The following is a 25,573-nucleotide window of genomic DNA, read 5'->3' on the forward strand; positions in this document are numbered from 1 at the left end:
ACTACAGGGCAGAATCTAAAGGCAGGATCTGGAATCACCCACAGGCCAAGGAGCAGGGCGGAAGGAGCTGAATCTGGAGCATGGAACTGGGGCAGGGGCAGGGCCCGGGGCTTCCCACTGAAACTGAGAGGAGGAGGAAAACCCCAACCAACCAATCAATCAATCAATCAATCAAATGTATTGAGTGCTTACTGGATGCAGAGCATTCTATTAAGTGCTTGGGAGACTACAATAAAACAGATTTGATAAACATGTCACCTGCCCGCGAGGAGCTTACTGTCTGTGATGAAGAAGAGTGAATTAGAGGGTGTTCTCCCCACTTATTGTACATGAGATAAATGAGGCCCAGAGAGGTGGTGACTTCCCTGTGGTTGCCCAGCAAGCCAGATGCTGAGCTGGGACTAGACCACCACATCTCCCAGCTCCCAACTCTTTACACCAGACCACACTGCCTCTGTCTTACAGTAGAGAGATGAAACTCTCCTTTCGAGTGCAAGCTCCTTGGCCCATGGTAAACTCTTAACAAACGCCATCATCATCATCATCATCATCCTTGGGAGCAGAGATTAGATCCACTCACTCTACTCACTCCAGAGAAGTAGGATGGCATGGTAGTTAGAGCACGGGCTTGGGAGTCGGAAGGTGTGGGTTCTAATCCCAGCTTTGCCGCTTGTCTGCTATGCGACCTTAGGCAAATCACTTCACTTCTCTGTGCCACAGTTACCTCATCTGTAAAATGGGGATTAAGGCTGTGACACCTATATGGGACAGGGACTGTGTCCAACCTGATTTGCTTGTATCCACCCCATCGCTTAGTACAGTGACTGGCTCATAGTTAAGCGCTTAATACTACAATTACTATTATCACTGCTAGTATTATTATTGTATCATACCCTCCTGTGTAGTACAGTGCTCTGCACATAGTAAAGACCACTGATTGAGGTAAGCGAGACCACCATCAGACAGAGCATCAGCAGGCTGGATAACTAGCCGTTGAATGAGGCAACGTGGCATAGTAGAAAGAACCCGTGACCGGGAGTCAGGAGATCTAGGTTTTGGTCCCAGCTCTTCCACTGGCTTTCTGTCTTATCCAAACCCCTCCACCATTTCCTCATGCGCAAATTGGGGGCGAGGTCCCTGCCCTCCCCATCTCTTAGACTGTGAGCCCCATGTATGACAGGGGCTGTACACAGTCTAATTGTATTGAATCTACCCTGGCAATTAGTATAGTGCTTGGCACATATTAAGTGTTTAGTAAATATCACAGTTATCATTGTATGCTACTAACAACTTACAATAATAATAATTCAAATCTCAGCCCCATGGACAGCAACACACATACACACATCAGGCAAAAACTCCTCACCCTCGGCTTCAAGGCTGTCCATCACCTCGCCCCCTCCTACCTCACCTCCCTTCTCTCCTACAGCCCAGCCCGCACCCTCCGCTGCTCTGCCACTAATCTCCCCACTGTGCCTCATTCTCGCCTGTTCTGCCGTTGACGCCCGGCCCACATCATCCCCCTGGCTTGGAATGCCCTCCCTCCACACATCCGCCAAGCTTGCTCTCTTCCTCCCTTCAAAGCCCTACTGAGAGCTCACCTCCTCCAGAAGGCCTTCCCAGACTGAGCCCCCTCCTTCCTCTCTCCCTCTTGCCCCTCCCCATCCCCCCCACCTTACCTCCTTCCCCTCCCCATAGCACCTGTATATACGTATATATGTTTGTGCGTATTTATTACTCTATTTATTTATTTTACTTGTACATATTTATTCTATTTATTTCATTTTGTTAATTTGTTTTGTTGTCTGTCTCCCCCTTCTAGACTGCGAGCCTGCTGTTGGGTAGGGACCGTCTCTATATGTTGCCAACTTGTACTTCCCAAGCGCTTAGTACAGGGCTCTGCACACAGTAAGCGCTCAATAAATACAATTGAATGAATGAATGAATGAACACATACCTCCTCTCACCAGCTCAGTCACAACTTCATACTCTCAGATTGCACATAAACATGCAAGCTCACATATCATTGCATTTTCCCTAGACACATATGCGTGCATGTGCACGCGCACACACACACACACACACACTTCATCTGCAAGAAAAGAGGAATGGAAAAATGAGAAAAATAAATAAAAAGGCAAAGGCAGAGGGAAAACAGAGACTATCAGAAAATAACCCAGTGGGTATTTGAGAGGACGGATTGGAGGATGGGAGAAAATGAGCCAGTGTGTATGCTGGATAGGAAGAATTGGAAAATGGGAGAAGACAGGGGAGGGGATGGCTGGGGGGGCAGGCGAGGGTCTGATGGGCTGGTAGGAGCCAATGGAAAATTCCTCAGGCCAAAAATGTATCCCCATCCCCAAGGCAACCCTCTGTCTGCCACTCCACTCCCACCCATACCTCCAGGGAGTTTCCATAGTTATTTTTAGCAGAAACAGGTGGTGCAGAGGAGGTAAAAGTCTTGGCAACCAAACTCACTATAGCCAACCCTCTTATCCCCTCCTCCCCAAATGACCATGGGTACCGGCTGAAGTAAATGCTTAGTTTGCCCGGGGAGGAGTGAAACTAAGGATAGGTGCAAGCAAAAGCAGGGAGACTAGGAATGGCTTTATGGCCCAGGAAGTGATCACATATTCCTGTTTAACTCACAACTTGCAAGAGTGGGTGAGGCCCGATCAATCAATGATATTCATGGAATACTTACCGTGTGCAGAGCACTGAACTAAATTCTTGGGAGAGTACAAAATGACACTCATTCCCTGCCTTCCCTGGTAAATGATCCAGTCTCATTCAGAGCCAGACAGAGGCATTCCCAGAGGTCGGGGCAGTCCCTAATCGTTTTGAAGAGCTTCTTTCCAAGGTCAGGGTGCCGTGTCCACTGGGCCAGGGGGAAGGGGAACAAAAGCATGAAGCGGGGGCAAGAAGAGGGATGAGCACATGAGCAGAAATGGTGACAGCCCCCACACCAAAACAGGCAACTCTCCCAAGGCAGCTCACACCAACACAGATTTAAATTTTATAGTTGAAATGGGATTAAGTAGCCCCGTAAGTGAGTTTCAGACAGCATACCTCTTATTTCATACTCAGGAACTTTACAACTTTTCTAGTCACCAACATGTCTGCTGTGTGACCTCGAGCAAGTTCACTTAACTTCTCAGTGCCTCAGTCACCTCATCTGTTAAATGGGGATTAAATATTTGCTCTCCCTCCCACTTGGATTGTGAAGATGGAACATTAGATCATCATCATCACCAATCATATTTATTGAGCGCTTACTATGTGCAGAGCACTGTACTAAGCGCTTGGGAAGTACAAATTGGCAACATATAGAGACAGTCCCTACCCAACAGTGGGCTCACAGTCTAAAAGGGGGAGACAGAGAACAAAACCAAACATACCAACAAAATAAAATAAATAGAATAGATACGTACAAGTAAAATAAATAAATAAATAAATAGAGTAATAAATATGTACAAACATATATACATATATACAGGTGCTGTGGGGAAGGGAAGGAGGTAAGATGGGGGGATGGAGAGGGGGACGAGGGGGAGAGGAAGGAAGGGGCTCAGTCTGGGAAGGCCTCCTGGAGGAGGTGAGCTCTCAGTAGGGCCTTGAAGGGATAGCACCAAGATACTAGTCTGTGAAACAACATCTGCATCAAAAACACAGAGTCTGACAAAATCCAACAAGTCAGGCAATACTGGCTAATAATAATGATGGTATTCATTAAGAGCTTACTAAGCGTCCTGTACTGTGCTAAGTGCTAGGTAGATGCACGGTCACCTGATCAGGCGCAGGTTCAGGGGAACAAAATCTCCAAATCCAATTGGAAAAAATAAGACCAGAAAGCCAATTTTTTTCCCAAGTTGGTTGTTCTTCCTGCCCCGGCTGGCCTCCGCTTTGCAGAGTCTTTGCTCAGGGGCAAAGTCATTTGGGTGGCATTTCTTCCTCCATTCCTTCCTCCACCTTTCAGGGCAGGGTATAAGGCTCATTTTGGGACAAGAAGCTAATTATTTAGAGCCCAGAGTCCAGGCCTGAAGCCAATCTAAGAAAGTTAATGGTTCAATTTGAATCCTACAAGGAGGGACCATCTCGTTTCCCTCTCCCTGTCCCCCAGGTGGGGACCTGAGCCATAGTATACCTGGCAGGGAGCCAGACATCCACGATCCAGCTACTTCCACGCGGCATTCCTGTTGGACAAGAGTCAGCCAGCTGGGCCCTTACGGGTCCATTTAGTGGGCTGGTTATCTACCTTCTGCCATGAACAAATCTCGTGGGTGCAGAGAAGAAAACGTTTCATTAAGTTTGAACTCAGGTTTCCAGAGCTAATCTCCAGCCCTTGTGATCTGGCCCACACGTCTCCCCACACCACCTCCCCCGCACCTCTGAATCCTACTTAAATTCAGTCAGGACCAACGTTACACATCACGCGCGCTTGGTTCGAGTAGGGCACAGCTTATCTCGGCAAATATCACCTCGGAATGATAAATATTCATGGCGGGTGGGGCCTTTCTTGAAGTCCTAGTGGAAGACGAACTAAGCCCAGGTGATATAAACCCTCTTCTTTGGAATTTATTCTTGTCTCCGACAGTTAATAGGTATTTAGGATGGGATGGGATTTTATATGAGCTTTAGACACTTGAAAAAATACAGGCAGGCGGAGCCGATTTCACCCAGGGCCCCGGAATCTGAAATTTCAGGGTGTTCAAATGTCATCGCTCTGTTATTAAACTTTGTAACTTTGTCTGAAAATCACTCTAAACTCAGGGATAGGGATGTTCAAAGAGCTTTTTGGCTTGTCAGGGACCACGATTCAGATATGGGCAATCTCCACTGGCTTGCTGGTCTTTCTGGAAGGCCTCGCCAGACATGATGGCCCAGTGGCTAGGTCTCCAGCTTGGCCTCAGTGGGCAGAATCAGTTTGCCCCAATTGGAGGGAGTGGCTGAACATTATATTATACGGGTGATGGTTCAAGCTGGGGAAAACTGGTCTCGGTTCATGAGGCAAACCTAGCGCCGTCCTTCAGATGGACCGTTCAATTGGGCAGGACAGGCCTGGACCGGGCCTGATCACCTTCCAAACCTCATGCGGTACAGTGCGGGAAGCAGGTAGCCTAGTGGAAAGCGCACCAGCCTTAGAATCAGAGGACCTGAGTCCTTATCTGGCTCTGCCGCTTGACTGCTGTGTAGCCTTGGGTGAGTCACTTTGCTTCTCTGTGCCTCAATTGCCTCTTCTGTAAAATAAAGGTTCAATACTCTTCTTCCTCCTAATAATAATAATGGCATTTGTTAAGTGCTTACTATGTGCAGAGCACTGTTCTAAGCGCTGGGGGGGGATACAAGGTGATCAAGTTGTCCCATGGGTACTTGAGTCCCATGTGGGGCTCACAGTCTTAGTCCCCATCTTATAGATGAGGTAACTGAGGCTCAGAGAAATTAAGTGACTTGCCCAAGGTTACACAGCAGACATGTGGTGGAGTCGGGATTCGAACCCATGACCTCTGACTCCAAAGCCCGTGCTCTTTCCACTGAGCCACGCTGCTCCTACTTATAATAATAATAATAGTAATTATGGTACTTATTAAGCTTACTATGTGCCAAGCCCTGTTGTAAGCGCTAGGATAGGTACAAGTTAATCAGGTTGGACATGGTCCCTGTGTCACCTGGGGCTCACACTCTTAATCCCCATTTTACAGATGAGGTAACTGAGGCCCAGAGAAGTTAAGTCATTTGTCCAAGGTCACACAGTAGAAAAGTGGAGGAGCTCGGATTAGAACCCACGTACTTCTGACTCCAGGGCCCGTGTTCTTTCCATGAGGCCAGGCTACTTTTCCAGCACCCTGACATCTCACCTTATGAGAAGCAGTGTGTCTCAGTGGAAATTCAAGACTGTGGAAATTTTAGAGGAAATTAAATTAAATACTTTTCTAGCACCCTGGCATCTCACCTTATGAGAAGCAGTGTGTCTCAGTGGAAATTCAAGACTGTGGAAATTTAGTGGCAATTTTAGACTGTGAGCCCACTGTTGGGTAGGGACCGTCTCTATATGTTGCCAACTTGTACTTCCCAGGCGCTTAGTACAGTGCTCTGCACACAGTAAGTGCTCAATAAATACAATTGATTGATTGATTGATTGAAAGAGCACGGGCTTGGGAGTCAGAGGCCATGGGTTCTAATCCCGGCTCCACCACTTGTCAGCTGTGTGACCTTGGGCAAGTCACTTAACTTCTCTGGGCCTCAGTTACCTCAGCTGTAAAATGGGGATTAAGACTGTGAGCCCCATATGGGACAACCTGATTTCCTTGTATCCCCCCCAAGTGCTTAGAACAGTGCTTGACACATAGTCAGTGCTTAACAAATACCATCATTTTTACCTGTCATACCTCAGAATTCAGTGCTCACCCCAGTTGGGAAAGGAGATATTAAGGTACCCTATATTTTTGTGAGTACAGCGAGGCAGAGAAAGTCACAGTAGTTTACACCCCCCGACTCCACTCCTCCCCTCCCTTCCTCCGCCCCCCACCCCCTCCCACACACAGGGACCCTCAGCGTCAGCAATCACCAGCTCTCCATATCCTGTCAACTTGTGTGACCTGGAAAAGGAGATTAACATCCCAGGGAGATACTTAATTTCCAAAAGAACATTTTCCTCCACCCTGCTCTAGGAAACAAAGGGCTCAACCTGGATTATTATGGCAACACCTCAAGCTACATACTTAAACAAAATTATGATAAAAACAGTAAAGTCCTGCGGAAGTTGGAAATCAAGCTTCGCTGGAAGGTTTTTACCTTTGGTGGAACTGTGATAATAACAATTTCCCACAAAGTGCCTGGATTCTGAAATTAAACGCGGCAGGTGGAAAGGTTGCAAAGGAGGTCCTGGCCAAGCTGCTGCTTCTGCCATGGTTTTAAGGACTTTAATGCCCCATAAACTTGGGCAGAATTGAGGTGTTTTCCTGTCCCCTGCATTACCCTGTTCAGCTCCGTGTGGTAAATGGGGAGAGCGGCTGGCCGTGGGTGTCCCATCTGCTTATTTTGTTTTGATGTTTAATGGACTGGAGTGGAAGTCTACCGAATATCGAGGAGGCAATCACCGGCTTGAAAGCCAAAAGAGGTGGGAGCATCGGCTCGGCACCGCAGTCAATCCGCTGAGATCCAATATCTGCCTTATTTATGTCACTGAGGAAGAGCTGCCAAACGCTCGGGGATGGCAACTCTCCCGCAGCTCATATACTTCGGTCCCTCACACCTTCTGAGAGAGACCTTCCTCTGTTTGAGCTATGCATTTTGCAGAAATATGGAGGGTCATTTCCATCAGCCTGCACAGCTTTAAGGTTAACACAACCCCCCAAACCCTTCCAATTCAAATCGTTGTATAGCCTCTCCTACCTGTAATTCAGGACTGAAAGCAGCTCTGTCAACACTAAGCCAACACTGATGTCTGGGGGACTGGGAGTCAAAAATCTTGAATTCTAGTCCAGTCTTCGACACGTGCCTGCTGGGTGACCTTGGGGATGGCCCCAGTGCTTAGCACGGTCCTTAATGGATAGTGAGCACTTAATACTCACCCTTATGGCTAATGGCAAGGCTAGATCCTCTGAACAAATTTAGACACAGTAGGGACTCAATGAATATTACTGAATGAATGAACATTTCAGAAAATGGTTTAGGTTCTAGGGTGGTGATTTTAGGAAATTAAGAGCAGGTTACCTGGGGAATGCTTTCTCCACTGTCATGCAGTCAGTCCAAGCGATGGGGGCTTGGTGGCCACCCATTTCCACCTGGATCCGGGGACGGGGCAGTTGATGAGGGGAGCAGTGGGCCGAGTAAAGAGGAAGTCTCTCACTCCAGGTGGCAAAGCCCTCTGGAAATTCTAGCCTTCACATTAGGCCATTATGGGGGAAAGGCCAGAAACAGCTTCTTCCCACATTCATTCATTCAATCGCATTTATTGAGCGCTTACTGTGTGCAGAGCACTGTACTAAGCGCTTGGGAAGTACAAGCTGGCAACATATAGAGACGGTCCCTACCCAACAGTGGGCTCTCAGTCTAGAAGGTGGCTCCCACACCACCAAGCCATTCAGAAACAGACGTTCCTCTCATTAAGAAGCACGAGAGGACCCTTGTTTCAAAACTATGGTGTTTAGAAATTCCTTACTATATGTCCATCTGCATGCCAAGCCCTGGAGTAGATGCAAGATAATTGGATCAGATAGAGTCCTGGTCCTCCACAAGATGCACAATTTTATCCTCATTTTACAATGGAGATTGAGGCACAGAGAGGTGAAATGATTTCCCAGGATCACACCGCAGGCCCGTGGTACAGAAGGAATTAGAACCCAAGTCTCCTGACTCTCATCAAGCCCATGCTGGCTCTGTTAGGCCAGGAACTTTTTATTCAATAGAGTCTTGGAGGATTTGAGAAGAGACTGCAGACAGCCAAGATGTAGGCTCTGCCCTGTACAGTTAAAGGGAGACACTCCTCCAAACAAACAGTCTACCCGCTCATCCTCACCCCCTTGTATACGGCTGGAGGAGTGGACCTTGGGACAGATCTTCTGGCTTTCTGAGAACACGGTCCCTCGCCCCGGAGTTCCTTGGAGTGAAGTCGGCACAAGGATAATGGTGCTCTTAGTCACTGATAAGCTGCTCTAGAAAGGTCTCTGGGCTCTCCAGACAGCAACCTGCAACCTAACTGTGTTTTGGGAGCCAATCTTTTCCCTTCTAATTTATCACTTGCTGCAAACACAGGCCCCTGTCCCCGGATTTGATCAACAGCATTAAGACTGGAAATATGCTTGACGGTTGGGTATATTACGTAGTGTTTCTCTCCCTCTCGACTTACTGGGCTAGATTTTAAGCTCCATGGAAAGAGCCTGGGAGGCAGAGGACCTGGGTTCTAATCCCAGCTCAGCCACTTGCCTGATGTGTGACTCTGGAAAAGTCACAACTTCCCTGGGTCTCAATTTCTTCATCCGTAAGATGGAGATTCAATAACTCTTGTCCCTTCTAGACTATGAGCCTCATGTGGAATCAGGGACTGTCTGACCTGATTGTTTTGTATCTATCCCAGTGTGTAGTCCAATGTTTGGCACATCATCGTCATCAGTACTTACTGAGCACTTACTTTGCGAGAGCACTGTATTAAACACTGGGGAGAGTACCATAAAAAGTTGGTAGACACGTTCCCTGCCCACACTATGCTAGCAGTCTAGAGGCACGTAGTAAACGCCTAATTGAAACCACAATTATTAATTATTTATTACGGTTTCCTCTGTTGCTCTCAGCTCTTTCCTCCAGGTAGTGTCCAAGGGAAGCTAGTGGATTGAGAAAGGACTTGGTCATTTTGGCTTGGGGCCCTTGAGGTCAAGGTATTTCCATAAACTTGTTCTTCCCCATCTTAATCAACATCTTACTAATTGTACCCTCCCAAGGGCTAGCACAGTGCTCCACACCCAGCAAACACTCAATAAATACTCCTGATTGATGCCTACACCAAGATTGAGGATTTATTCACTGGACTGGACTTGTGAACGATGGTTGCCCTGTCTGGGCCCGAACTTTGATCCCGGAATGGTTCCAGGCGCACAGTGTCGCCGGATAATGGGGTCGGAGGATGTGGGAAGCCACAGCGATCGGAGAAAGGGATAGAAATGTATGTGTTCAAAGGAAGCCAAGTTCTTTGGTTGCTCAGACACTGAAAGAGATGGCCAGTGACAATCTAGTAAACATTCGGGTGCCGCTGAGAAAAACTTCCTGATATAATGGTAGACTTGAACTTTGAGGATGCATTATCAGTAGGACAGAAGAAGAAGAAGATACCCTTTCAGGTAGCTGGGACCTAAGTCAACCCTGAACAGTTTCGAGCATCAGGCAGAAACTCCTCACCCTGGGCTTCAAGGCTGTCCATCACCTCGCCCCCTCCTACCTCACCTCCCTTCTCTCCTTCTCCAGCCCAGCCCGCACCCTCCGCTCCTCCGCCGCTAATCTCCTCACCGTGCCTCGTTCTCGCCTGTCCCGCCGTCGACCCCCAGGGCCTGGAATGCCCTCCCTCTGCCCATCCGCCAAGCTAGCTCTCTTCCTCCCTTCAAGGCCCTACTGAGAGCTCACCTCCTCCAGGAGGCCTTCCCAGACTGAGCCCCTTCCTTCCTCTCCCCCTCGTCCCCCTCTCCATCCCATCTTACCTCCTTCCCTTCCCCACAGCACCTGTATATATGTATATATGTTTGTACATATTTATTACTTACTCTATTTATTTATTTATTTATTTTACTTGTACATATCTATTCTATTTATTTTATTTTGTTAGTATGTTTGGTTTTGTTCTCTGTCTCCCCCTTTTAGGCTGTGAGCCCACTGTTGGGAAGGGACTGTCTCTATATGTTGCCAACTTGTACTTCCCAAGCGCTTAGTACAGTGCTCTGCCCACAGTAAGCGCTCAATAAATACGATTGATGATGATGATGACTGTCTTTATATGTTGCCAACTTGTACTTCCCAAGCGCTTAGTACAGTGCTCTGCCCACAGTAAGCGCTCAATAAATACGATTGATGATGATGATGACTGTCTTTATATGTTGCCAACTTGTACTTCCCAAGCGCTTAGTACAGTGCTCTGCACACAGTAAGCGCTCAATAAATACGATTGATGATGATGATGACTGTCTTTATATGTTGCCAACTTGTACTTCCCAAGCGCTTAGTCCAGTGCTCTGCACACAGTAAGCGCTCAATAAATACTTTTGATGATGATGATGATGATGACGACTGTCTCTATATGTTGCCAACTTGTACTTCCCAAGCGCTTAGTACAGTGCTCTGCACACAGTAAGCGCTCAATAAATACGATTGATTGATTGATTGATTGAGCGGCTCAAAGCTACTCGGAAGGCCTGCGGGGAAAAGCTTTGTGCTGCCCCCTTGTGGTAGCTCGCCCCACTAGCAACCTCACTATACTCAAATATTCTCCAACTGAGGTTCTCCGGAGAAACCCAGGACTTACAGCCTAATTAACCAAGTTCCCTCCCAAAGCTGGCTACCTGGAGTCGTTTGCCTGAATATTCTCCTATCTCCTCCTGCCTCGGGGATAGCTCTAGCTGGATGACCTGCAGACACCGCCAATCAAAAACAATCTAAATAGTATTTACTGGGTGCTGAGGGAGGGTTCAATAAATACCATTAATAATAATAATAATGGCATTTATTAAGCGCTTACTATGTGCAAAGCACTTTTCTAAGCTCTGGGGAGGACACAAGGTGATCAGGTTGTCCCACGGGGGGCTCACAGTCTTAATCCCCATTCTACAGATGAAGGAACTGAGGCCCAGAGGAGTGAAGTGACTTGCCCCAAGTCACACAGCTGGCAACTAGCGCAGCTGGGATTTGAACCCATGACTTCTGGCTCCAAAGCCCGGGCTCTTTACACTGAGCCACGCTGCTTCTCTACCATTGAGTGATTGATTGATTACCTGGGTGCAGAATCCAATACTAATCACTTGGGAGAGTACCACGGAATTAGTGAGCACGCTTCCTGGCCTCAGTGAGGCTAGATTATGGTGGGGAACATCTCCAAAGCAATATTTCAAAAGCAGAATTCTCAATCTTCCCGCCTCTTTCCCTCCTCCTTACTTTCCCATTGCTGTTGGCAACATCACTCCCTTCTCTACCCCAGAACCTCGCACTTTAGTGTTATCTTTGACTCATCTCTGTCTTTTACCTCCCACAATCAGTCTGTCTCTGAATTCTGCCATTCTGTCTCTGTGACACTACCACTTCGGTCACCACCCGGACTCAAAACCCTCACCCCACCCCAGCTGGATTACTGTAATGGCCTCCTTGCTGGCCTCTCCCCTCTTTAGTCAATGTTACAGGCAGCTGAACTCATCACTTCCCCTTTCACAATAGCTATTCACTGCCCCTTGGCTAAAATAAAACCAGAGAAACCTAGTGGAAAGAGCACGGGCCTAGGAATCAGGGGACCTGAGTTCTAACTCTGGCTGTGTGACTTTGGGCAAATCACATAACTTCTCTGTGTCTCGGTTCCCTAATCAATAAAATGGGGATTAAGACTTTAAGTGCCATGTGGAACAGGGACTGTGTCCAACCTGATTATCTTGTATTGACCCCAAAGCTTAATACTATACCTGGCATGTAGTAAGCACTTAACAAATGCCATTAAACCCCCCCAACAAAAACAAAAACCCTAATAACAACAACTGGGGTATTTGCGAAGTTCTTACTATGTGCCAAGCACGTACTAAGTGCTAGAATAGGTACAAGATCATCAGGTCAGACACAGTCACTGTGTCACAAGGGATACACTGTCTAAGCAAGAGGGAGAACAGGTGTTGAATCCTCAGTCATTCAACTGTATTTACTGAGTGCTTACTGTGCGCAGGCACTGTACTAGGCACTTGGAAAGTACAATTCAGCAATAGAGACAATCCCTTTCCACACTGGGCTTACAGTCTAGAAGGGGAGGAGACAGACAGCAAAGCAAGTAAACAGGCATCAATATAAATAAATAGAATTTTAGATATATACACCTCAAAACAAATAAACAGGCAATCCTCATTTTACAGATGAAGAAACAAAGGACCAGAGAAGTTAAGTGTCTTGCCCAAGGTCACCCAGCAGGCAAGAGGAGAAACCAGAATTAGAACCCAGGTCCTCTAAGTCTCAGGCCCATGACGCTTCCACCAGGCCCCACTGCTCCTCTAACGAATCACATCTCGGTCCTTTCCGAATGAATGGAAGGGACGGGATCCTGCCATCAGTCACCTTGTTAAGATTTTTGGTATTATATAAATTACAGCTAAAGATCATGAAAGGGGGGAGTTATGCCGTTCTTGGTGGAGGGTGTAAGCTCGGCACGCTTACATGCTGCATTTTAAAATCTTCATTTCCAAGTTTCTTAGGGAATTCCGACTTTGCTCCTTAGCTTCACTTTTCAAGAGAAGCAAGGAGCTTTAGTGTTTCAGAAATGAAAAGCTGGCCGATCTGACTAGAACTGTGGCACTGCAGAGAGTCTAAAAAATGATTTCATAGAAAATTGCTCTAATATCCTTGCATGTACAATACCTTGAAATGAAAGTGGTGGGCTACTGGAGTTTGGCAAAAAATGTGCAACTTTTCTTGTTCTCTGTCTATTTTTTAGTGAACCCAAACTCTGTCCCTGACATTATTTATCCTCCTCATCTCCCTCTCACAGGGTCTAGCCCTTCCAAATTTCCCGGTTGACAGCACACACTCCCGTATGATGGAAAATGTATGAGCTGTCATACGTGATACAAGACGGCTGTCTAAGGAGCCACAGATAACCAGGGTGACAACAAACAAGTGTTTGGTTTGGGAAACTGAAATCCTTGTGACAAACTGGCAATGGTCCCTTGCCTCTCCCAGGGTGAGAACGAAGCACGGCTGGTTGGGGAGGAGGACAGAGGGAGACAAGGGGAAAGTTGGGGAGGGGGAGGCGGTAATTCTACTCGCACGGCCGCACAATGATAGACTCACTTACCCCCTGCTACCCACCCTGCTCAGCCCACCTTACCATCACTCCCATAAATATTTGCCAACATACACATACACACCTCGACCACAGAGCAGATCAGAGTCTGCACACAGTATAAAAAGGAATTAGCCCTTCCCAACCCAATCTGCCAGCCGGATTTTCCCAGCAGCAAGACAGCCTGAGCTAGTGGAAAGAGCTCAGAACTTGGAATCAGGAGACCTGGGTTCTAATCTCTGTTCCCCACCTGCCTCAGAAACCAGCATTTAACAAACACCAGGTAATAATACAGCAGACTATACTTACAGAGGTCTTCATTTCCCCTACCCCCTCTCCCTCTGTATCACCCTTGAACCTGAACTTGTATCCTTTAAGCACTTGCTATTCACCCCAACCACAGCCCCATAGCACTTAGATACACTCACTGTACCTCTACCTCACTTATCTTGCTGCCACCGACCTCTCGCCCATATCCTGGCGAGATATGGCATATCTTGCCATATCCTGGCAAGTTGTTGCCAACTTGTACTTCCCAAGCTCTTAGTACAGTGCTCTGCACACAGTAAGTGCTCAATAAATACGACTGATTGATTGATTGATTGATTGATCCTGCCTCTGGCCTGGAACGCCCTCCCTCTTCATATCCCACAGACAATTACCCTCCCCTTTACTGAAGGCCCATCTCCTCCAAGAGGTCTTCCCTGACTAAGCCCTCATTTCCTCTTCTCCCACTCCCTTCTGCGTCACCCTGATTTGCTCCCTTTATTCACCCCTCCCTCAGCCCCACAGCACTTATGTGCATATCTGTAATTTATTTATGTTAATCTCTGTCTCCCCCTTAATACTGTAAGCTCATTGTAGGCAGGGAATGTGTCTGCCAATTCTGTTTTATTATACTCTCCCAAGCACTCAGTACAGTGTGCTGCACACAGTAGATAATAAATACCACTGACTTATTGTTTGTCCCAGTCCGGCAAAGGCCATAGCTGTTCTTTGTCAAATGCTCTTAGCTCCACACAGCTTTTCCAGATCTACTAGGCTGGCTCTATAGTTCTAGCTCTTTCTTCTGCTAGGCCTGTGCCGGCCAAAAATCCTTCAATTTCCTGTATTTCCTGGGCTTAATTGTTTACCCTGCTCCCAGCCCAGTTTCCTGAGCCCAGATAAGCACAGCCTCGAGCCCTGCCATCAGGTGCTAGAGGCTCTGGCTTTTGGTGTGTGGGTGTTTGGGGGTGGTTTTATCCTAATGTGGTATCTTTTTACTTTCAGTTAGGCAGACGTTTGAAGGGGGCTGGAAACTTGCAAAAGTCCTCAAGCCCCTCCTCAACTCCTAGCCATACGCTGTTTATTCCCCATCTCCAACCCCATGAATGATTCCAGGAGTTATCAACCAGTCAACCTAAACTTCCAGGCCTGCTAGGCCAGAATCAATCCCCCAAAAGCTGAACAGAATTTTAAACCACAGAAGCTCTGGCCCACAGACAAAGACAGTTCCGCTGATTTAGGGTTCATTATGTCATACATACCCCAGTAAAAACTTCGCTCCCCAGCATTTTACCATCCTGGTGTCTCTGAGGGACCCGGACACAGGCAAGTCTGGTCCACAGGGCTCTTGAGGAGGAGTCTACAGTTCGTGAGTCCTCTTGGGCAGGTCCGCTTCTCCTCTGGACTAGTCGCAGTCCCCCTTGACTTATAGGATGAGCAAACGGCTTCAACTCATTGTCAAGCACTGAGCTGGCTCTTCCTGCTGAAGCCTGCCCCTCCTCATTTCCTCCACCCATTCCCTCTGCAAGGATTAGAACACAGTTCTGGTGCTTCTAACCACTTCAGATCCACCTCTAAGTGATCTGTCCCAAGGCTCCTGTGGTCCTGACTCCTGAGTATCCAGCAGGTTTGTCTGCTGTGGGAGAAGCAGCATTGCATAATGGAAAGAGTCTGAGCCTTGGAGTCAGAGGAAATGGGTTCTAATCCCAACTCTGCCACTTGTCTACTGCGTGAACTTGGGCAACTCACATCACTTTTCTTTGCCTCAGTTACCTCATTTGTAAAATGAGGATTAAGACTGTGAGCCCCATGTGGAACATGGACTGTGTTCAACCTGAGTAACTGGTATTTACTCCAAAGCCAAGAACAGTGGCTGGCCTATAGAAAGCACATAACAAATTCCTCCTCTCCGATCTCCCATCCTCCTGTCTCTCCCCTCTTCAATCCATACTTCACACCACTGCCTGGATTGTCTTTGTCCAGAAACGCTCTGGGCATGTTACTCCCCTCCTCAAAAATCTCCAGTGGCTACCAATCAACCTGTGCATCAGGCAGAAACTCCTCACCCTGGGCTTCAAGGCTGTCCATCACCTGGCCCCCTCCTACCTCACCTCCCTTCTCTCCTTCTCCAGCCCAGCCCGCACCCTGGGCTCCTCTGCTGCTAATCTTCTCACCGTGCCTCGTTCTCACCTGTCCCGCCGTCGACCCCCGGCCCACGTCATCCCCCGGGCCTGGAATGCCCTCCCTCCGCACATCCGCCAAGCTAGCTCTCTTCCTCCCTTCAAGGCCCTACTGAGAGCTCACCTCCTCCAGGAGGCCTTCCCACACTCAGCCCCCTCCTTCCTCTCCCCCTTCTCCCCCTCTCCATCCCTCCCACCTTACCTCCTTCCCCTCCCCACAGCACCTGTATATATGTTTGTATGTATTTATTTACTCTATTTATTTATTTTATTTGTACATATTTATTCTATTTATTTTATTTTGTTAATATGTTTTGTTTTGTTCTCTGTCTCCCCCTTCTAGACTGTGAGCCCACTGTTGGGTAGGGACCATCTGTATATGTTGCCAACTTGTACTTCCCACGTGCTCTGCACACAGTAAGCGCTCAATAAATACGATTGAATGAATTGAATGAACCAAAACAGAGAAGCGATGCTTTCCACTTTCCCACACTCTAATGGTGGCGACTGAGTTCCCTTCAACTTCAGAGAGCAGCAAGTTGCTAATTAGTTGCAACTTTGCTGCAGGTGTTTAGTTTCTCATCACCAACCAACTTCCTAACTGAGCTAATATAGTCAACCTGGAAATAAATGCCAGTGTTAATGATTGATCCCATAATGTGTCACGATGAAGGTGTTAACTTTTCATTCAAGCCAGATGAATGAACTCTGGCTGGGCAGGAGCTTTTTCCATCAACAGAGTCCTGGGAGAGAATCTGAACTCTCCTGGTGTCCTAAAGAGCCTGTATTCTTCCCATTTGGAGGAGCCAATTGCTTCCAGAAACAGGCTACTCACTCACCATAGGATCAGATCTGGGTTAAGACAGTGAGCTATCAGATAAATCAGGACATCTGCCTGCCCCCCCTGAACAAAATTCTCCAATCCAAGTTCGTAACACTGGTTGGAAGGTGTTGGAAGGCAAAGGAACATGTTTCCGAACGAAAGCAAAGCGTCGTGTCGGATGGCAGTCTGAAAATAGAAAGCCAATTCCAATATCGAGAGCTGAATTTTCCAAATGATTTCACCCCAGTCCCAGAATGAGTGCTTTTGCAGCTCTCCAAAGGGAACCTCAGTGGCTTATGGCAAATCTAAGGGATGGGGAGGAGATGCCACATCACCAGCCCATGATACAAGTATATAAACTAGAAAGCACCTCTGGACATCGTGACTGGTAATGAGTACCAGGAACAACTTGAGGAGAAATCAATTTTAAACTTTCAGTACCAGAAGAAATGTCAAATGAGTGTTGTTTATCAATTTTGTACATGTTATTTGTATCCCTGTGCTACTTTTCTCAAGCCATTTAGTCAGTAACAGGAGAAAGGACCCAGTCTGCTACCTGGGGCTATTTTCACCACCTATTTAATCTTCCATTTCCTTGCCTCCAGGGACATCAGCATAGGATGGCGTGGCCAGCACCTCAAACTCACTTTGCCTAAAATGGAATTTCTCATCTTTCCTCCTAGACCATCCCCTCTTCCCAACGTTCCCATCCCTGTCCACAACCCCAACCCACTTAATAATAATAATAACAATAATACTTGTGGCATTTGTTAAGCACTTACTCTGTGCCAGGCACTGTACTAAGCGCTGGGGTGGGGGGGAATATAGGCAAACTGGATTGGACACAGTCCCTGTCCCACAGTCTCAATTCCCATTTTACAGATGAGGTAACTAAGGCACAGAGAAGTGAAGTGACTTGTCCAAGGTCATACAGCAGAGCCGGGACCAAAACCCATGACCTTCTCACTCCTAGGCCCATGCTCTATCCACTACACCATGCTTCTTACCCTGGAAGCCTGCAACCTTGGTATCAATCAATCAATCAATCGTATTTATTGAGCACTTACTGTGTGCAGAGCACCGTACTAAGCACTTGGGAAGTACAAGATGGCAACATATAGAGACAGTCCCTACCCAACAGTGGGCTCACAGTCTAAAAGCACTTGGTATCACCAACTCCTCCCTATCTTTTAAGTCTTACGGTGCAGTAAATGCTAAATCTCGCCAGTTCTTCCTCCAAAACATGTCCTGGATCTGTCCCTTCTCCTCCACGCAGACAATCAACACCCTGAATCAATCACAGTTAAAACACTGTTAAAATACTGAATCTGCCACTCTGCCCTTCTCTCTGTACTTCATGCTGTCACCCAGATCTCATCACTTTGAAACACCACTTGGCAAACAGCTCAAAGTTTTTAAGAAAAGTTTTTAAGAAACATTCAACAGTTGCCCATCTCCTTCTGCACTGAACAGAAATTTCTGATCATTGACTTCTAGGTTCTATCCAACCATTCTCCATTTTACGGATTAGTTCTCTTCACTCACTCCTCACCGGAGCTAGCCCTCCGCAGCTCCTACCTGCTAACTGTACCTCGCTTTTGACTCACCTGCCTTGGACGCCTGGCCAGGCTGTTCCCTGGCCATCAAATCTTCTAGGCTTCAACCCTCCCCACCATAAAATCTCCTAAAATCCCACCAGCCTCAGCAGGCCTTTTTAGATTTAATTCCCAATGTGATCATCCTAGATTGTAAGGTTGTCTCGTGACTGTAAGCCCGTTGTGGGCAAGAAACATCTTCTAACTCCGCTGTATTGTACTCTACCAAGTGCTTAGTACAGTGCTCTGCGCATAGTAAGCTCTCGGTAATTCATCATCATCATCAATCGTATTTATTGAGCGCTTACTGTGTGCAGAGCACTGTACTAAGCGCTTGGGAAGTACAAGTTGGTAACATATAGAGACAGTCCCTACCCAGCAGTGGGCTCACAGTCTAAAAGTGGGCTCACAGTCTAAAAGGGAGAGACAGAACAAAACAAAACATATTAACAAAATAAAATAAAGGTAATTATCATTGATTGATTGATTGATCGATTGATCATCATCATTAGTATTAGTATTATTATTACCATGGTATTTAAGTCCTCTTGATATGTCAAGCCCCGTTCTAAGCGCTGGGGTAGATACAAATTAATCAGGTTCAGACGCTGTCCCTATCCCACAGGAGACTCGCAGCCTAAGTGTCAGGGAGAACAAGTATTACAGATGAGGAAACTGAAGCACAGAGAAGTTAAGAGACTCACCCAAGGTCACACAGCAGGCAAGGGGTGGAGTCAAGATTAGAACCCAGGCCCCTGCTCTTTCCTCTAAGCCATGCTACTCCTCCAAATCACATTAGGAGGCCTTCCCAGACTGAACCCCCTCCTTCCTCTCCCTCTCCTCGCCCTCCCCATCCCCCCGCCTTACCTCCTTTCCCTCCCCACAGCACCTGTATATATGTATATACGTTTGTACGTATTTATTACTCTATTTATTTATTTATTTTATTTGTACAGATTTATTCTATTTAATTTTGTTAATATGTTTTGTTCTGTTCTGTCTCTCCCTTCTAGACTGTGAGCCCGCTGTTGGGTAGGGACCCTCTCTATATGTTGCCAACTTGTACTTCCCAAGCGCTTAGTCCAGTGCTCTGCACACAGTAAGCGCTCAATAAACACGATTGATTAATAACAATAACACAGTAAGCGCTCAATAAATACGATTGAATGAATGAATGAATGAACACACCAGACACCCCTCGCACCATTAAATTCCTATCTGCCCTCGGTCCTTATGTCTAGCTGTGCATTCAACTGTAAATCCCATTATTTGGATTAATTCGATTTTATCTTGGCCTGTTTGTTCTCTTCTTTATCTGGTCCTTGTTCTTCCTTTTACATTTAGCTATTTGTGAATATTTTGTACACGTCTCCCCCACTAAACTGCAAGCTCCAAGGGGCAAGGGAACATACCTTTTCTCAAGCGCTTACTTCATGGGGTGGCACTCAACTGGCCCACAAGAAATACCATTTTTACCACTACTAATTAGGTAGCGGAGAGCGTTTAAAGCAGTCCTGAAAATTAAGTTTGGGCATGGGCAGTGCTCCCGATATAGAGAAGGAACTTGGGACAGGCAAAATCGGCCCTTTCCCTGGTAGCGTGCGGTGAGCAGTGATGGTTGCCGCGGCAACAGCCAGGCTCAGGCGCCTCATTCCTGGGCCCGCTGCTACCAGGGCTAGATATTCCAGGTGTAATATTTCTGGATAACAATAATGGTGATACTAAGAATCAAAACCTTATAGGAGGCAGGAATGTCGTAAGGCTCATGGAATCGTTGCGATTTCCCCCAGGTAAGAAGCAAATTGGGACTTTAATAATAGCATTTATTAAGCACTTACTATGTGCAAAGCACTGTTCTAAGCGCTGGGAATGTTATAAGGTGATCAGGCTGTCCCACGTGGGGGCTCACAGTCTTCATCCCTATTTTCCAGATGAGGTAACTGAGGCACAGAGAAGTTAAGTGACTTGCCCAAAGTCACACAGCTGACGAGTGGTGGAGCCGGGATTTGAACCCATGACCTCTGACTCCAAAGCCCACGCTCTTTCCACCGAGCCACGCTGCTTCTCTTTGTTCCTGTCCAGTTCAGATGCCAGCTTCGGAAGTCCGTATAGGTTATGTGCACGAGGCTATGACCTGTCAGCTCTATCTGGGAGCTTCTGCTGCTTCCTTTTGTTGTGTCTGGTAGCTGGAGCCCGGAACCCTCGAGACAGGAGACTTTGCAGGTCTAGGAGTCGGGAGACCTTCAAAGCCCTACTGAGAGCTCACCTCCTCCAGGAGGCCTTCCCAGACTGAGCCCCCTCCTTCCTCTCCCCCTCCCCACCCCCCCCGCCTTACCTCCTTCCCCTCCCCACAGCACCTGTATATATGTTTGTACATAGTTATTACTCTATTTATTTATTTACTTGTACATATTTATTCTATTTATTTTATTTGGTTCATATGTTTAGTTTTGTTGTCTGCCTCCCCCTTCTAGACTGTGAGCCCGCTGTTGGGTAGGGACCGTCTCTAGATGTTGCCAACTTGTACTTCCCAAGCGCTTAGTACAGTGCTCTGCACACAGTAAGCGCTGAATAAATATGATTGAATGAATGAATGAATGACCATCTCTATATGTTGCCAACTTGTACTTCCCAAATGCTTAGTAGAGTGCTCTGCACACAGTAAGCGCTCAATAAATACGACTGAATGAATGAATGACCGTCTCTATATGTTGCCAACTTGTACTTCCCAAGTGCTCAGTACAGTGCTCTGCACATAGTAAGCACTCAATAAATACAATTTAATGAATGAATGAATGACCGTCTCTATATGTTGCCAACTTGTACTTCCCAAGCACTTAGTACAGTGCTCTGCACACAGTAAGCACTCAATAAATATGATTGAATGAATGAATGAATGAGACCTGGGTTCTAGTCCTGGCTGTGACTTCGGCAAGTCGCTTTGCTTTCTCTGGGCCTCGGTTTCTTCATCTCTAAAATGGGAGTAATGGGGAATTTGGTCTCTCCCTCTCTCAACAGTTAATGAGAAGGTGAAATGAGATCACTGGTATGAAAGGGCTTTGGGGAAAAAAAAGAAGCATTTTCAGATTACTGTTATCGTGACAAAACCCAGCCTGCTCACATGCACCTCAATATTTGTGCACAGAACTTTCTGAGAGATTGAAAGCTCCTTATTTCCATTTTTAGTCAGCTGAGAGAGATAGAAGAGAGATTGAGAGAGGTGTGTGTGTATCTCTTTCTCTCTCTCTCTCTCTCTCTCTGTGTCCCCTTTCCCCTGATACTTTAGGGGCCTAAATGCCAAAGTCTGGATTTCAAAGTCTGACAGCTGTTTTAAATTCCAGCTCTATGTGGGCCTCAAGCTGGCAACTGAATTTCTGCCCACTCTTGGCCCCTGACTCAAGTGACTGGGTGAGAAAGAAGGGGTGGGTGAAGCCCAGACCCCCATTTCCACTTAATTATATTGAAGCCCCTCCACTAGGCTGTAGGCTCCTTTAAGGTAGCGAATGTGAGTCTAAATGTGAGCCCACTGTTGGGTAGGGACCGTCTCTATATGTTGCCAACTTGTACTTCCCAAGCGCTTAGTACAGTGCTCTGCACACAGTAAGCGCTCAATAAATACGATTGATGATGCTAAACACTCCCAAACTTCGGTGCTCCATTCTCAAGAGGTTCTCAGTGAGTAGCATTAAAAAGCTGACAGACTTGGACGTTAAGTGAGGGTTCGCCACTCCCAAGGCTCCTTAGACCGGGCCCAACCCAAGCAAAACGCTGAGGTCGAAAAAAGACTCAAAGGAAAGCTGGGACGAGAAGGAGCCAACAAGGGGCTGAGCACCTGTGGGAATGGGAATTCAGCGCCCGAAGAAATCGCGCTTTGTTCAGTTTTGATACCCTCCTCTTTGCAAAACTGAAAGGAATGGAGAAAGGGATCCCCAGGTTGAGAGTTTACCAGCAGGCGGCCACCTTGGATCACTGTGGCAAAGAGAAAAATCTCCTTTCTCCTCTGGCATTTCTTTGGCCTAAATTTTCATCTGTGCTTGTGCAGTGCCTGGCACACAGTAAGCACTGAACAAATACCATAATAATTGCTATCTGCATGGCAGTTATGTACATATGTCTCCTCCTCTAGATTGTAAACTCGTTGTGGGCAGGGAATGGGTCTGTTTATTGTTATAGTGTACTCGCTCGAGTGCTTACTGCAGTGCTCTGCACACAGTAAGTGCTCAATAAATACAAGTGAATGATTGAATGAATGAACATCGAAAATTGCCCCAAGTTCTTCAGTTGCAGTGTGGCCTAGTGGAAAGAGCACTGGTCTTTGTTTGTACTTCCCAAGCGCTTAGTACAGTGCTCTGCACATAGTAAGCGCTCAATAAATACGATTGACGATGATGATGGTCTGAGAGTCAGAGGACCTTGGTTCTAAAGCAGCGTGGCTCAGTGGAAAGAGCCTGGGCTTTGGAGTCAGGGGTCGTGGGTTCGAATCCCGGCTCTGCCACATGTCTGCTGTGTGACCCTGGGCAAGTCAACTCACTTCTCGGAGCCTCAGTTACCTCATCTGTAAAATCGGATGATGACTGTGAGCCCCACACGGGACAATCTGATCACCTTGTATTCCCCCAGTGCTTAGAACAGTGCTTTGCACATAGTAAGCGCTTAACAAATGCCATTATCATCATCGTCATCATCGTCTGCCATTTGCCTGCTGGGTGACGTTGGGCAAGTTACTTACCTTCTCTGTGCCTCAGCTTCCTCATTGGTAAAATGGGGATTCCAGCTCACTATAGGCCAGGGGTGTGTCTGTTATACTGCTATACTGTACTCTCCCCAGGACTTAGTACAGTGCCTTGCACACAGTAAGCGCTCAATAAGTACAACTAACTGACTCCCTCCCACCTTATACTAGTAGCCTATGTGAACAGGGGCTGCGCCTGACCTGACAATCTTGTATCTACCCTAGTGCTTAGTACAGTGCTTGGCACACAGTAGGCATTTAATAAATACCATAATTATTTATTACCCATCAATCTAATCAATGGTATTTGTTGAGAGCTTACTGTGTGCGAAGCATGGTACTAGGGACTTGGGAGAGAACAATACAACATAGTTGATAGACACGTTCCCTGCCCATAAGGAGCTTACAGTCTACGGAAATGAGAATTTATTCTTCCTTGGAGATTTGTGCAGATAATGGAGAATTATTCTCAACAGAGTCGATTTTGACTCCTGTCTACATGTTTTGCTTTGTTGTCTGTCTACACCTTCTGGACTGTGAGCCCGTGGTTGGGTAGGGACCGTCTCTATACGTTGCCGGCTTGTACTTCCCAAGCGCTTAGTACGTGCTCTGCACACAGTAAGTGCTCAATAAATACGATTGAATGAATGAATGAACAGTCACAGAAGAAAATTCCCAACCTTGCACTTTCCTCTTCCTCGTATGTCAGGTCTCTAAACTGTCCATTGATAATGAGCAACCAGGATTGGAAAACAGAACCCCAAGTCCCACATCTCCATTTTATAAAGCAGCATTAACTTGGAGGCTCTGGAAATGTCATGCTTCAAATTCAAAGACTTGCAGTACTCAGGAAGCACAGATTTTTGTATCGATTGCTCTGAGGCTAGGTGGTAAAGCCCGTTTCTTTCTAAAACAAGTACGTAGCAATTTCATTTAAAAGTTATAATTAAAAGATCAATTCCCACCATCTAGAGCAGCCTCTATTTGATACACAGAACTATTCCTAATGTAAGAAATATAAATAGAAGGCAGGATAATGCCGCACTGAGCCCTGTTTCCCTGAATGCTGATGAGGGCTTATTATATGTGGGTGAGCAGGTTAAGAGACTGATGTGCAAGAAGGGTAGGTCACATTTATCTCCAACACTGAAGGGTGTGAACACCCCTGGTTCAATCGAGCACAGATTCTCCAATAACCGTGGTCACTGATTTTCCTTTCCTAAACAAATATAGAAAGGGGATATATGAAACCTGGATTCCAGTTCTGGCCCTGCCATTGGCCTGCTGTGTGACTTTGGGCAAGTCACTTAACCTCTCTGGGCCCCGGTTTCCTCTTCTGTAAAATGAGGATAAATACCTGCTCTCATCATCTCTTACACCATGATTCCTGTGTGGGGCAGGGACTGTAACCAATCTGATTACATTGTATCTATCTCAGTGCTTAGTGCATAGCAAGCACTTAATACCATGATTATTATAAACTAACCACCTTCAAGGTTCTGTTCAGAAACTTTGGACTCATGATTTTAGAGATGCTTCTAGGGTCTGCCTGAAGTCCAGCTAGGATGAATAGTAAAATAGTGCTCGGAATGCTTGGGCCACAATAAAATCTGTTGGCCTGTGAGGGTGTAGCTTTATCTTTCTATAATACCATCACGTTAGGGTTCCAAAAAAGCAGTGTTCCCCACTGGAGATGCCCAAAGGCAGATGTGTTAAGCCTACAGGTGGATCACACTGGCTTTTAAATCAAATGGTATTTGTTAAGTGATTACTATTTGCCAGACACTGTACTAATCACTGGGGTAAAAACAAGTCCCCATCCCACACAGGGCTCACAGTCTCAATCCCTATTTTACAGATAGGGATAGTACTAGAGATAGTATGGTGCCAGGCACCGTCCTAAGTGCTGGGGTGTATACAAGATAATTGGGTTGGACACTGTCCCTGTCCCATATGGGGCTCGCAATCTTAATCCCCATTTTGCAGATGAGGTAACTGAGGCCCAAAGAAGTGAAGTGACTTGCCTAAGGTCACAGGGCAGACAAGTGGCCGAGCCGGGATTAGAACACAGGTCCTTCTGATTCCCAAGTCCAGCTTATCATCTTGCACAGCTCTGGTCCTGTACATGCACAGTCCCTTCAAGGCCCTACTGAGAGCTCACCTACTCCAGGAGGCCTTCCCAGACTGAGGCCCTTCCTTCCTCTCCCCCTCGTCCCCCTCTCCGTCCCCCCATCTTACCTCCTTCCCTTTCCCACAGCACCTGTATATATGTATATATATTTGTACATATTTGTTACTTTATTTATTTATTTATTTATTTATTTATTTATCTTACTTGTACATATCTATTCCATTTATTTTACTTTGTTAGTATGTTTGGTTTTGTTCTCTGTCTCCCCCTTTTAGACTGTGAGCCCACTGTTGGGTAGGGACTGTCTCTATATGTTGCCAACTTGTACTTCCCAAGCGCTT

This window comes from Tachyglossus aculeatus, chromosome 18 (assembly GCF_015852505.1).
Source record: "Tachyglossus aculeatus isolate mTacAcu1 chromosome 18, mTacAcu1.pri, whole genome shotgun sequence".
Taxonomy (NCBI): domain Eukaryota; kingdom Metazoa; phylum Chordata; class Mammalia; order Monotremata; family Tachyglossidae; genus Tachyglossus; species Tachyglossus aculeatus.